This window comes from Canis aureus, chromosome 32 (assembly GCF_053574225.1).
Source record: "Canis aureus isolate CA01 chromosome 32, VMU_Caureus_v.1.0, whole genome shotgun sequence".
Taxonomy (NCBI): domain Eukaryota; kingdom Metazoa; phylum Chordata; class Mammalia; order Carnivora; family Canidae; genus Canis; species Canis aureus.
This window is the reverse complement of record NC_135642.1, coordinates 22,268,538-22,283,597: the sequence shown is the minus strand read 5'-3', so window position 1 is coordinate 22,283,597 and position 15,060 is coordinate 22,268,538. Positions and strand designations below refer to the sequence as shown.

The 15,060-nt window shown below is 40.9% G+C and overlaps 1 protein-coding gene across 1 annotated transcript in view; it reads right to left on the bottom strand.

Moving 5' to 3' along the window:
• Nucleotides 1-13,769, bottom strand: part of TMOD3 (tropomodulin 3) — an 82,316-nt gene extending 68,547 nt beyond the window's left edge. Inside the window, exon 1 of the mRNA XM_077881114.1 lies at nucleotides 13,610-13,769. The gene's annotated coding sequence lies outside the window, so the exon portion shown is untranslated. The remainder of the gene's footprint in view (nucleotides 1-13,609) is intronic.
• Nucleotides 13,770-15,060: the final 1,291 nt, after the last annotated feature.

Sequence of the window (15,060 nt, the reverse complement as noted above, 5' to 3'; positions counted from 1 at the left end):
TCCCTGCATGGAGCCTGCTTCTCCCTCTGCCTGGGTCTCTGCCCCCCCCCCCCCTCTCTCTCTCTCTCTCTCTCTGTGTGTCTCACATGAATAAATAAAATCTTTAAAAATAAAAAATAAAAAATAAAACAGATTGGGTGACTTGAACTGGAGTGTCTGCATGTGGTGAAGCATCCAACAGTCCAGTAAAGAGAGGGTATCGTGGGTTTTTATTGGGGTTTTAAGACAGAAGGCAAAAAATGTCTGGTTAGAAAACTGAAACATTCATGATGTTAAGATAGGAGAGTTCCCTATAAATAATGAAAACTACAAAAAGATAACCTCTGAAAAATGTATATATACACATACTATTAAAATCAAACTACATAAAACTACCTAAATAATGAGGACCATACAGTTAATGGGAATAGTTCCTGAGAACAGAAAAATGGAAGGGAGTGGGAAAGAAAAGAAAAACTAGTATTTAAGACTAGCTAAAGACTAGCTATTTAAGATGATAGCTTAAAAAAAAAAAAAAAAAAAAAAAAGCAGAACTGATGAAAGAAGGGAAGTCTTAGAAATCATTGCTATTGGCCAAGAAGCCTGGTTTACTGCCCTAAAGGTCATAAGGTTTGCCTTGACACAGGTTCTTTTAAAAGGGGCTGATGGACAGTCTTCCTTTATTTATTTTTTAAAGATTTTATTTATTTATTCATGAGAGACACAGAGAGGGAGAGAAAAGGGAGAGAAATAGAGAGAAAAGCAGGCTCCTCACAGGGAGCCTGATGCGGAACTTGATCCCTGGACCAGGATCACACCCTGAGCCAAAGGCAGACGCTCAACTGCTGAGCCACCCACACGTCCCATCCCGACAGTCTTCCTTTAATAGCAAACAAGGGGAATCAAGAAAGCCACACAGAAGAAAAGGCAATTTAATGCAAGGAAGAGGAGGAGGTTGCTGAGAGGACCCAAAACAAAAGTTCAGGATAATATTTCTCAAATTAACACTTATCACACCAACTGAAAAATAATATTTTTAAGTGATAGAATAAGACGGTCTTTATCTTACATCTTAAAAACACATTTCTTTCATTTATCTGAGTTTCTCCAATAAACAAGAGGCCATTGGCCATTTTCCGATATAATAGGGGAAAAAAGGAATCACCTTTTATTTGCATACCCTTATACGCCAGGTACTTTACCATATACATCTCCTCATACTAATTCTGCAAAATACTACTATCCTCATTTCATAAATGAACTGAGACTCAGAGACAATAAAGTACCTGCCCAAGGATATATAACTTCTTTCTCAACATCGATGTGAGATTTGAGCCTGACCCCAAAATGCACGCTTTTTACACTGCATCACACTGCCTCTATAAAATACTTTCTACCATGATTCTACTTTTATATTACAACACACTACACATTAACAGAAACAAATTACTAAAGTGACAGTACTTGGCAACAAGAAGCCACAGCTGGAGGCAAAAGAGAAGGATAAAATAACTAAAACACAAAACTGTGGAACAATTTAATGCAATAACCAACAACCTATAAACATCAACAACCACAGAAAGCAAGTCAATGGCACAGAATATTATTCAATGCACACAATGAATTTTAAATTCTATATCCTCCAAATCATCTTAGTTAAATTAAGTTTGAAGGACTCCATTTAAGGTCAGTTGTCAACAAACGGTGCTGGGAAAATTGGACAGCTACATGCAAAGGAATGAAACTGGACTACTTTCTTTCAAATACACAAAAATAAACTCAAAATGGATTAAAGACCTAAATGTGAAACCTGAAACCATTAAAATCCTTGAAGAGAGCACAAGCAGTAATTTCTCTGACACTGACTATAGCAACACTTTTCTAGATATGTCTCCAGAGGCAAGGGAAACAAGGATAAAAATAAACTATCAAAAAAAAAAATAAACTATCAATAAACTATCAGGACTACATTAAAACAAAAACCTTCTACACAGTAAACAATCAACAAAACTAAAGGCAACCTACTAAATAGAAGAAGATATTTGCAGAAGCTATATCTGATATAGGGTTAGTACATAAAGATATCACCTCACACCTGTCAGAATGGCTAAAATTAAAAAAAAAAAAAACAAAAACAGAAGAAACAATAGTGTTGGTGAGGATATGGAGAAAAAGAAACCCTCCTGCACTGTTAGTGGGAATGCAAACTGGTGCAGCCAGAGTGGAAACAGTATGGAGGTTCCTCAAAAAGTTAAAAATAGAACTACCCTATGATATAGCAGCAATTGCACTACTAGGTATTTACCCAAAGGATACAAAAATACTGATATGGAAGCAGTCCAAACATCCATGAATAGATGAATGGATAAAGAAGATGTGGTATACAATGGAATATTGCTCTGATTGGTCTGTTATGCTCATGTTTAATCCTAATGGTCAAATGTTCAGAAAGTCATAGCAATAACCAGATACTAAATAAGAAACACAGCGCTTTTTAGCTGTTTATCTGCTAGATGCAGTAGAGATACAAAAAAAGTAAAGGCCCAGTCACTTCCTTCTGATGTCAGGTACCAAAGTAAGCACGTTTGGGGATGACCAACCCTAAGTGTCCTTGTCTGGGACCACCCTTATCCCGGGTCCTGTTTAGTATAAGGTCTAAGCAACCAACCACTAATGCCTCCTCTCTCATAGGTATTTGGTGTAGGGGATATCCCTAGTCCTAGCAGGATAGAGCAATCCAATTCTTCACCAGGAATACGGAAAGCTGGGAAACAAAACCTAAATGGAGAGTTCACGTGTCATCCAGTCTGGAGTCAGCATCACAGCAAGTTTAAGTCACATTTATGCTGAAGCTAAGGGGAAAGCAAAAACCATGAGAAAGCCAGTCCAAAAAGAGAGGATAGAGCAGGGCTGAGTCTAGGATAAGGAAGAAAGGCACTTGTTTTGGGTGATTTAAGAGGACACCAAAACAAAACAAAAAAACAAAACAAGAAACACCTCAGTAATCAAGATAGGTAAATATTGTACTGCATAGTATTCTTAAAAATCCAAATTAATGTCCTACAATGGAGCAGAGGCACAAAAGGAACCTGAAGGCAGAGGAAAGAGTACAGGAGCTTTCCAAGTGCCTTCTCTGGGTTCCAGCTGAGAACCCAGCTGTAAGGAAGCTCAGTGGTCTACAATAACAATCCACTACAACTCCCAGCCCTGCCATACTTTCTGGAAGCTTAAGTAGGTTGTGTTCCCTAAGACCTCAGAGCCTTGACTAAAATACTCTATTTTGGAAAATGAAACATGCACATAAAGCTATTTTAAAAAAATCAAAGCAATATAAAATTAACTGATAGAAGAATGGGATTGGTAAATAGCGCTACAAAAGTTCAGAGATCACTGTGGGTGGTCAGGGAAGGACAGATTTAGCTAGATAGAAAGAGGAGGAGAAGTATATACTAAGGAAAGAGATCAAAGTACAGTGCAGGTGGGGAACAAATAGGAATGAGCCAGCAAAAGAAGAGGAAGAAAAGTAAAACAGAAAGAGTGATCTTCACACACCCTGTGTTCTGGTCAAAGTCATACGGTTTCTTGTTTTTCTGTTTCCAGCCCTCCGATCACACGGTTCATTACACCTTTCCCCTTTTCTCAGGTTTAAGTCCTTTCACATCTTTCAGGGACAGTTCAAACAACATTTATCTGAAGAGGCTTCCCTGGTATCCTACTCAAAAGGAGATATATGCCAGTACTAAGGTTTTGGTAGTGGGAAAAGAGAGAAAGAAAAGAGGATACGGCAGGAGGAAGGCTAAGGAGCTGAATGCAGTGAAAAGTGCTACTCTCTGGAGAGCAAACTATACCCAGGAGTTCACCTGGGATGCAGTACAATGTCTTAGGAGAGTAGAAAGATTGTCTGAATAGCCAAAATATGGAAAGAGCCCAGATGTCCATCAATAGATGAATCGATAAAGAAGATGTGGGGGCTGTTTGTGTGTAGATATATTTATCTGTATATATATATCTATATAGATATATATATCCGTATATATCTACACACACACACACACACACATATATAATGGAATATTACTCAGCCATGAAAGAAAATGAAATCTTGCCATTTGCAATGATGTGGATGGAACTAGAGGGTATTATGCTAAGTGAAACAAGTCAGTCAGAGAAAGATAATTATATTTCACTCATATGTGGAAGTTAAGAACCAAGGCAGAAGATCATAGGGGAAGGAAGGGAAGAATAAAATTAGACAAAATCAGCAAAGGAGACAAACCATAAGAGACTCCTAACTCTAGAAAACAAACGGAAGGTTGCTGGAGGGGAGGTAGGTGGGTGGGGGATGGGGTAACTGGGTGATGGGCATTGAAGAGGGCACTTGATGGAATGAGCACTGGGTATTATATGCAACTGATGAATCACCAAAGTCTACTTCTGAAACTAAAAACACACTATACGTTAATTAATTGAATTAAAAAACAAAAAAGAGGGACACCTGGGTGGCTCAGCGGTTAAGCACCTGCCTTTGGTACAGGGTGTGCGTGATCCTGGAGTCTCAGGATCGAGTCCCACATTGGGCTCCCTGCATGGAGCCTGCTGCTTTCTCTGCCTATGTCTCTGCCTCTCTGTTTGTGTCTCTCATGAATAAATAAATAAAATCTTAAAAAAAAAAAAAAGGCGGCTGTTTGACAAGGAGGAGTAATAATGGAGGCTCAAAGTGACAAAGTAAAGGCAGGTGTAAAGGGGGTACGAACAAGGCCTTGCAGAGGTGAAAATATGTGCTTGACTTACAAATAATCACATACTTATTGACAATTGCCAATATACTTTTTAAAGATTTTATTTCTTTATTCATGAGACACACAGAGAGGCAGAGACATAGGCAGAGAGAGAAGCCTGATGTGGGCCTCAATCCCAGGACCCTGGGATCATGACCTGAACGGGAAGGCAGATGCTCAACCACTGAGCCACTCAGGTGTCCTAATATTTGCCAATCTAAGGAAGCATTTTTCCCTACCACCATCCCACCCCACCTACTCCCACACTCCCCCACTAAGCAGCTATAATACCCCAGTGACCATATTAAAGAAGAAACAGGAAAGAGTACTTTAAGAATACTAACTTTGGTTAATATTCACCTGCCATGAACAAAAATAAATTTGGGGTTTATTATTTCAAATTTTGCCATACCTGCCCTAGAGTAAGGCCTTTCTGAATAGATGCCAGACTTATAACATATATAGTTGAGGTAACCAAAATATTTTTTTTTATTTTTATTTTTTTTTAATTTATTTATTTTTTATTTATGATAGTCACACAGAGAGAGAGAGAGGCAGAGACACAGGCAGAGGGAGAAGCAGGCTCCATGCACCCGGAGCCTGACGTGGGATTCAATACTGGGTCTCCAGGATCGCGCCCTGGGCCAAAGGCAGGCGCTAAACCACTGCGCCACCCAGGGATCCCGGAACCAAAATATTTTGTTAGTTACTGTTTTCCATATGGAAATCCCTTACCTTACAATATCAATTAATAACCTCCTGCTCAAAAGGACTGCTATGCAATAGGCTCAGGAACTCCAAAACTCCTGCCTATAGGTCTATATACATATTAAATAATATATAAGTGTCAGACCGTTGCTTCTGGTTGAAACAACTAAAAGCTCTAGGAAGTGTCTTAAACACCCAGAGAGATTACACGCGAAATAAATTCAAACTGCCATCGCACTCTCATTCACTCTTGTCCCTTGAGCCCTCATTTTCTCACAGCTTGCCAGGTTGTCATCCATGTTTTCTCACACACTTCAGAAACTGTATTCACTTGTATGTACTTGTGGTGATCTTAGTGCTTAGATATGCTCTGATAGAAAACTGTTTATTTGTAAAGGGTTATCTCTGTGTATCAAGTACCTTAGTTTGCAAGTCTGTCTTGGTGTGTTTGTGTACTTTAGTGAGTAGGCGTAGGTGTTTGAGCATATGTACCTGAGGGAGTGTATATCCTTACAGGTCAAAAAGTGTGCACATCTGTGAGGGAAACTTGTCTGTATTTCAATGATTCTCAAACTATTAAGAGTATAAGGGCAAAAGAAATCAGTCACAAGAAACTATATGCTGTATGATTCCATTTTTAATGAAATATCCAGAATAGGCAGAAAGCAGATTAATGGTTGCCTGGGGGGTGGGGGTGGTGAGGGACAAGAGAAGCTGGTGAAAGCCAGCAGCAGCTGCTAATAAATAGGGGTTTCTTTTTTTGGTGTGATGAAAATGTTCTAAAATGGACTATGGTGATGGCTGCTCAACTCTGTGAATATACTAAAAGGTACTGACTGGTACTCTTTCAATGAGTGAATTGTGTGGTGTGTGAATTTCAATAAAGATGTTATATATTAAAGAGGAAAAAATAAGGGGTGTCTGGGTGGTTCAGTGGTTGAGCGTCTGCCTTCAGCTCAGGTCATGATCCCGGGATCAAGTCCTGCATCAGGCTCCCCACAGGGAGTCTTCTTCTCTCTCTGCCTCTCTGCCTGTCTCTGATGAATAAATAAAATCTTTTTAAAAAATAAAGAGAAAATAAAGAAACCAGAGCTGTCCCATATTTCCATAGAAATATAATCTATCTGAAAATCTTCGTTTCTGTTTTACTTAAGTTTTGGATTCAATATTCCCCACTGGTAAGTCTCCTAACTGGTCTTTTCTCCGTCTCCAGCTTTGTCTTTACTAACAACAGTAACACACACGTGGAAGGCAATGTTCACTGATTATTGCTCAGCATTTGAAAAGAACGGGTACATTATGGTTACATCCATAGAAAAACATGGATATGGATGAACAAAATCTGGAAGAAAATGAGGAAAAATTCAAATAGTTACATTGGAGTGAAAATTTGAGTGGGATGTGGGAAACAAAGGCAAAGGAAAACTAAGTTTCCTTACTACTTGCAGCCCACTGACAAGTCCTTAAGATAGGCAGAGTGACATTTCTCTAGGAACTCAGCTGCCTTGATGTTAATGCTTTGCTAGGGGCAAAAGGCAATCTTAGCTCAACCCCCAGGATCTTGTGGGTCTACTTTAGAGTATGAAAGTTCATTTGGAAATTTCCCTTACCTCTACCCGCCAAGATGTATGTTGGCAATCACCTCCAAGCATATAACCAACCGATATGAAGGGTCTCATGACTAAGGTTTATTGGACAGGAATAAATGACCTTTTCCTAACAATAGCTAGCCCCATCAAGGTCCTGGAAACCTTGCTTCCAAACTCCCTTAGAGACTTACGTCATCCTTAACCCACTCCCAACCTGAAAGTATATAATGGGCCACTCCTCATGACCCAGTGCAGCTTTCTGCCCATGTCCCATCTTCGTGCTTAAACAAACACTGTTTTGCACCAAAGACATCTCAAGAAATCTTTCTTGGCCATTCGCTCCGAATCCCAACATGTTTCCTACCTCACATTTGAGGTGACACTCTTTAAAAAATAATATTGTTTTATGTTATCAGTCAATACAATCTGGGAGAAAAAATAACCAACCTTTTTAGAAATTGTTACATGACAAATTCAGGAATTAATGCGACACAAAGGACTAAATTGGAGTAGGAAAGCCATTTCAAATTCAAATTCGTTATTAGCATTCCTCCATCAGAAAATATAAGGTAACCAGCTCTGGATCAATCTCAGGGTAGCTGCAGTCTGGAAGAGGGGCATAAAAGGTTTTTTTTTTTTTTTTTGTATTTTCCTTTTGTTTTTAAAGATATAGGGCCCATGCTTAAGAAACTAAAAATAAAAGCACAAGGAAAATAGAAAATAGCTCTACTGATTTTCAGTTAAGATTCCAAGTCCATCTAACCGAGAAAGGAAAAAATTTTTTAACCCATGTTGCTGGAACCACAGATATCTGTATGAAGGGAAAATGAACCTAAACCCCTACCTCCCATCTTAACACAAAAATTAATTTGAGACAGATCACAGACTTAAATGTAAAACCTAGAACAACGATGCTTTTGGAAGGAAACAGGATCTCTCTGCAACACTGGGGACAGGCATAAGAAACACTAACCATAAAGTTAAAAGTTGATAAAATGGACTTCATAAAAATTAAAAATTTTTGCTTATCACAACATCAAGAAAGTAAACAGAAAAGTCACAGACTAGGTAAAAAATATTGTATATTTGACAAAGGACTTGTACTCAGAATATATAAAGAACTCCTACAAACAATAAAAAGATGAACCACCCGGTGAAAAAATAGGCAAAAACTCTAACAGATACTTTAGAAGAGAAGCCAATTACTACCCAGTAAAGCATTCAATATCCTTAGTCATCAAAAAAATACAAATTAAAATAATAACGAGGTACCATTTTACAGCTTCCAATGTGGCTAAAATAAAAGGGGCTGACAGCACTAACATTTGGCAACGTTAAAAATGTGAAGCAACTGGAACTCTAATCACTTTGGAAAACTGTGGGGCAGTTTTTAAATAAAGTTAAACATACATCCACCCTATGACTCAGTAATTCCACTCCTAAGTATTTATCAAGAGAAATGAAAATATCTATCCACAAGAGACTTGTAAAGGAAATGTTCATATCAACTTTATTTCTAATAACCCAATCCTGGAAAAAAACCCAAACACCCATCAGGATAAAACATAAAGAAATTAGGCTATATTCATACAATGGAATACTACTCCTCAATAAAAATGTATCAAGTGGGATGCCTGGGTGGCTCAGTTGGTTAAGCATCTCTGACTCAGGTCATGATTTCAGGGTCCTGGGATTGAGCCCCACCCCCACCCCGCCAGCTCCCTTCCTGTTGAGCCCAGAGCTGAGTCTGCTTTTCCTTCTCCCTCTGCCCCTCCCCCTACTTATTCACACTCTCTCTCTCTCTCAATAAAATCTTTTAAAAAGTACCAACCACTGACACAACACAGGTGAATCTCAAAAACATTACATGAAAGAAGCCAGACACACAAAAAGCATATACTACTGTATGACTCCATTTATGTTAAGTCCAAGACAAGGCAAAACAAATCTATGGTGTCAGAAATACAGAGCTGAAACTGGTTGCTTCCACTGGAGGAGAGTGGGTGAGAAAAATGACTAGAAAAATGATGGCATGAGAGAACTTTCTACAGTGATAAAAATGTTTTCCATCTTATTTTGGTAAAGTTACAGTGTATAAAATGGTTAGAACTCCTTGAACTAGATGCTTAACATATGTGCATTTTATTGAATGCTAATCATACCTCAATAAAAATACAAAGTAGCACTCTGCTTCAAGATAGAAGTTCATAATTTTGTTTTAAATGAAATTCTACAATATAATAGACACATACACTTTCAAATATTTGCCACTCCGTATTATTCACATCTCCATTCCTTCATTACTGCAAATTACCTAATGGATTACAGACACAGATATTAGAATATGTGTTCATGTTTAATATTGCATAAATAGCAGATTTGGTTTGATTCTTCACAATTTCAATATGTACCTAATGGACTGTTAGAAGTCCAGTAGACTTTTCTGTTTTCTGTAGCATTTTCCTCTCAATATGAATTTAAGGTTGTGATTTACAGTTGAGTGGATCTTCTATAAAGATGAGAATAAATGGCTGGGTGGGTGGAGCATGACTCCCGAGCTTGGTGTTGCAGGTTCAGGCCCCACACTGGGTGTAGAGATTACTTAAAAGAACAACATTAAAAAAAAAAAAAAAAAAAGAGTAACAACATTTAAAAAAAAAATTGAGACTAAGTATGACAAACGTCTTCAAGGAAAGTCACTGAAAGGAGAATAATAATACTTTAGGCACTATGACAGCCTAAAAAAGAATACCCTCCTCAACTATTTTAATCAAGACAGAGCCGATACATATTTAAATTTAAGAACTGAAAAGCATGATGGATAGTTTGTCAGCTAATTGGATTTTTTAAAAATTATTTATTTGAGAGAGAGAAACAGAGTGTGCATGCAAGCATAAGCAAGGGGGGGAGCAGGAGAAGCAAGCTCCCTGCTCAGTTGGGGCTGGGATCATGACCTGAGACAAAGGCAGACGCTTTACCGACTGAGCTACCCAGGCACCCCACTAATTGGATCTTCAAAAGAAAATACAGCCTAAATAACAAGACTTATTGCATTAGTAATATATACTAGGTACATCAGACTAACACCCAAAAACCCACAAAGCCCTTTTCTCCTGTTTTACTAGGATCTCTTTTGTCTTTCCTTCTTCTTACCTTTTCCTCTCCCTCTTTTGGTCTCTATCCAGATTACTTTTATCCCCACCACCCCTCACCCTCCCTATGAGATCACTAATTGATTTTCATATAGCCAGCTCACCACAAGTTTTGAATAAATTTACAAAATTGTACTGTATTTTTATATAGATTTGTCACAATAGACTCAAACATTAGGGGGGTGGGGGAGGGGAGGGAAGCAGCGATGACCAGTGAGTAGAAAAAAAGATAGTTTTGTTTCCCAGCCCCACAACTGTAAAAGATCTCTCCTTTTGAATACCTACTACAGGCTTTTATTCCCTACACATGGCTCTTACAATAGTGCTCTAAACTATTAAACAAGTACACATGCCTAAAATCAGAAAGAATAAGTTCCCAAAAACTATGTTTTCTATGTCTGTATTCACCATCAGCCTAAGATGGGACAAAACACATATTTGTTGAATTAGTGAATTACTGAATTAATCGAATGAGAACAGTGGAGGGTGGAAGAAGATAAGAAAAAAAAAAAGCTGAGACAACACAGCAAAGAGAAAGGAGAAAGGAAGGACAGAGGAGAAAAAAGGGAGAAAAAAACTTGTGAAGGCACTTATTTTTGTTAGAATGACCAGAATTACTTTTAAAAACTGAGAGTTGGGAAAAGCTATTGCTATGTATTTTAGTATCATAGCAATCAGTACCAGTCATTATAAACACCTTCAAACACCTCCAACCCCTTGATATTTGAAGTGTGAGAGACAACAGCATTCCTTATGTGACATGCAGATTCTAGGGACCTTCTTCAAACCTACAAGATCCTGGGTCATTTATGCATATTAAGGTCTGAGAAGCACCACCCTACACCCTTCAGGTCCTTTCTGTTGTACTGAACCTGTGTTTTATTTAAATGGACCAGTACTGGGACTTGAAAAATCTCTGATTAAAGTGAAATTGATCTTTTTTTTTTTTTTTAAAGATTTATTGGGGCGGGGGGACGGGATGCAAGCAGGGAGAATGGCAAGCAGAGGGAGACGCAGACTCCCCACTGAGCAAGGAGCTTGATGTAGGACTCCATCCCATGAACTGGGTTCATGACCTGAGCTCAACCAACTGAGCCACCCAGGCCTAGAGTGAAATTGATCATTGTAATGGGATGTGACTTGGATGTGTTTAATGTGATCTATGTATTTAACTTTAGGTGAAGTTATTCAAACTGTAGAATTTGGCCTGGAGGAAAGACCACAAAACTTTGGAACTAGTCATAAAAATATGATCAAAAGAAATTGAGCACGGGACAGTAACATCCTCAGGAAATCATTTTTGTTCCTTTAGGCCTACACAGGGCTTGGAATGACAAATGTGGGGTTTCCTGAATGAATAACTGAATTTTAAAAATCAGAGATATTTAAGGCTAAAATAATCTTGGGGTCATCTGGTCCAATGACCTCATTTTATTTTTTACTTTTTAAAAAAGATTTTAGGGATGCCTGGGTGGCTCAGTGGTTGAGCGTCTGCTTTTGGTTCAGGGCATGATCCTGGGGTCCTGGGATCATAAAGTCCTCCCTGAGAGGAGCCTGCTTTTCCCTCTGCCTGTGTCTCTGCCTCTCTTTCTGTGTCTCATAAATAAATAAATAAAATCTTTAAAAATATTTATTTACTTACTTGGGGGGTTGGGGGGGGAAGGAGAAGCATTTTCTCCGCATAACAGGAAGCCCTATCATAGGTCCCTAGGACCATGACCTGAAATGAAGGCAGATGTTTAACAGACTGACCCACCCAGAAGCCCCTAATAAACTCATTTTAGGAGCACCTGGGTGGCTCAGCTGGTTAAGTAGCTGCCTTTGGCTCAGACCATGATCACAGGATTCTGGGATCCAGCGCCACATGGAGCTCCCTGCTCAGTGAGGAGCCTGCTTCTCCCTCTCCCTCTTCCCTGCCCCTCTTGCTTGTGCTCTCTCTCTCTCAACTAAATAAAATCTTAAAAAACAAACAAACAAACAAAAAAACCACACCCTATTTTAAAGATGAACAAACCTGGGGCACCTGGCTGGCTCGGTGGTTAGAGCATGAGTCCTGATCTCGGGGTTGTGGGCTCCAGCCCTACAAGAGGTGCAAAGATTATGTAAAAAAGTAAAAGATGTGCAAACTAGAAATACGGAGCAGATGTAAAGCAAGCAAGCTAAAAGAATCAGAACACACTGGGTCTCGCATTTTAATTGTTTCTTTCTTACAAATTATTAGAAAGAAATTTTAAATATAATGAAATGATTATAGATTCTGAAAGAAGCGGTAGGGTAAAAAGTGCCAAGGACTAGAAGGGAGAGACTACAAAGAGTAAATGAGGCTGGACAAAACTATCTTTCCAAGCTTAGTATATTTTTTGACAGCCCAATTAATTAATCAACCAACCTAATCTGCCAAAAAATTAAACTGAAGGATTCTCAGGAAAAGAAACATGAGCTGCACGAAAATGTTACAAACCAAGGGAGACCGCACAGAACTCACTTAAATCTCCACAGGCTTATTTCCTGTTCAAAAATGACCTCCTGGGATAAATTTTACTGCAGTGTTCATTACCAGGCGACTTTTGGTTTTAAGAAAGGCCAAGGGCAAGTTGGAAACGCGATTCTTAACTAAACATTAAAAAAAAAAAAAAAAAGGCAAAAAAAAAAAAAAAAAGGCGGCTGTTTCCCATTTGTTTGTAATTAGATTGCAGGCTTGCAGAGGAAACACACCAACTCTGTAAGCAAGAAATACAACGACCCAGTCACGTCCTCAAAACAAATCAACACACAAACTTTACAGCTGGATCCAGCTGTGCTGCACAGGAGCCAGGAATTTATTTTAAGGCAGAGGATATAGATCAATAACAGCGAATGCAAGACAAGCCAGATTTTAATCCCCACCCACCCACCCCCCCGCCCGCAAAAGGGTGTGACCTAAAGGTTTTGGGGTTTGCTTTTTTTTTTTTTTTTTCTTCTCTTTCTTTCTTTTTGCAGAAGCCTTTGAAGGAGTCTCGGCGAGGAAACCTTCAGAGGATCGTCCCCCAGCTGCGCCTCGGTGGAGTGGAAGGGGCGCAGCGGCACGGCGGGCTCGCACCGCTCCGGCGGGACGGGAAGGGGCCGGTCGCGAACCCGGGGAGGCCGGGCCCCCGAGTGATTCACCGGCCACCGGGGGTTCGCGCGCCTCCACCGCGGGCGACGCCCAGGGCGCCCCGCAGCCCCCACCCGGCCCGGCCCGGCCCGGCCCGCCCCACCGCAAGCAGCCACCACCGAGTCCCCGCGCCCCGAGACACCGGTAGGTCGGGAGAGCCGGGCCGGCGGTGCAAGGCAGCAGCCTCTCCCTCCTCAGCCACCATGGCCGGTGCGGCTCCCAGCCTGCGCCCGCAGACGGACTTCCCGGAAAGCACCCGGCTGCGCTTACCTGAACGGCACCCGCCGCGGCCGCCGACCTTCTTCACAGACCCGCGAGGACCGCCTGCCCCTCGGTCCCCAGCACCCGCCCGTCCGCCTGCGTCTGCCTCCTTGGGAGTCGCCCGACCCACTCCCCCGCGACCGCCCCAGCCCGACCGCGCTGTCGGTGCTGCTGGTTCCCCCTCCGCCACAGGCGCGCGTGCGCACTCGCAGCGTTCGGGGCATCTTGGGAGTTGTAGTCCAAGCGAGGAGGGCGACGCTCAGCGCCGACCCTAGTCTTTGCAATCGGCAGGCACCACATTATAAGAAACTGCGGATAGTAAGCCTTACTCCAGCCGGGGACAACGATCTCGACTAGTGGGAACATCTACCCTCGACCTTGGGGGCTATAAACAGCAACTCGAGGCTCTACAGATTTCCTCTTTTCACTTTTATTAAAGAGGCACACAAGGCACGGCTTGTATTGTGCACTTGCTTGCTAATGCGAGGGTTTGACATCGAGACCAATAAACTCGTCATGAAAAACTGCTGGAAAAGTAGACAAAGGCGAAGACACTTAGGGGCATAAATCAGGCAGATTTCATCTCAAGGGCGTAATGACCCTGGTGATTTCCTTGGGCATGCAACCAGGGATGATGTCAGAGGGATGGCCCCTATATTCCCAGTTTGGGTCCCAACCCATATTTCCATTCCAGCCTCAAGCTCTACAGCAGGTGGTGAAACTGGGTTAATATGGGGGGGGGGGGCGGAACAGCAGTGCTGCTCAAAGGAGGGAAGTGGGACACATAGGTAGCCTGGAGGGGAAGACGAGAGTGGGAATACCTCAGAGGGCAGTTCCAAGGTGGCATACAACATACAAAACGGCTGCCTTTTGGCAGGGCTCTGTGAAGAGGGAACAGCAATGGCTTTCCATTCCTCCCCTTAGTCACTCGGTAATTTTTCTGGCCTGCTCTTCATGACTAAACCATTGCCAGGAGTAATGCTCAGCTTTGATACACCTTTGAAGAATGCAACCAGGAAGAGGACAACATGCCTGCTTGAGGTACATTCCAGCTACTCCTAGTGTGGAAACCTACTAATGGTTAAACTCTCCTGTCATTTACATCTTCCCTTTAGAGCAGAAGCGCCCTAGGTAAAGTAAACACCCTGGAATTTCGTGCAACTAGTACCCATTAATCCCTGAAGTGAAAATCACTGATGATTTGGAGTTTTTAAGGAAAAAACCCTTCCAGGTTGCAAGCACTCTTAGAAGACCATCAACATTAACTCTTGTAGCCGCTGTATCTTATTTTCTTTTTTTTTTTTAATCTTATTTTCTATAGCATTTTAGTGTTTACGGATTTCTTCGATATTCTTGGAGACAGCAACTGAGAACAGCTTCCTCCAGAACTCAGGTTCAATGAATACTGAGTACTTAATCCACACCAAGTACTGTACCAGCACTTCATTTATAATATTTCA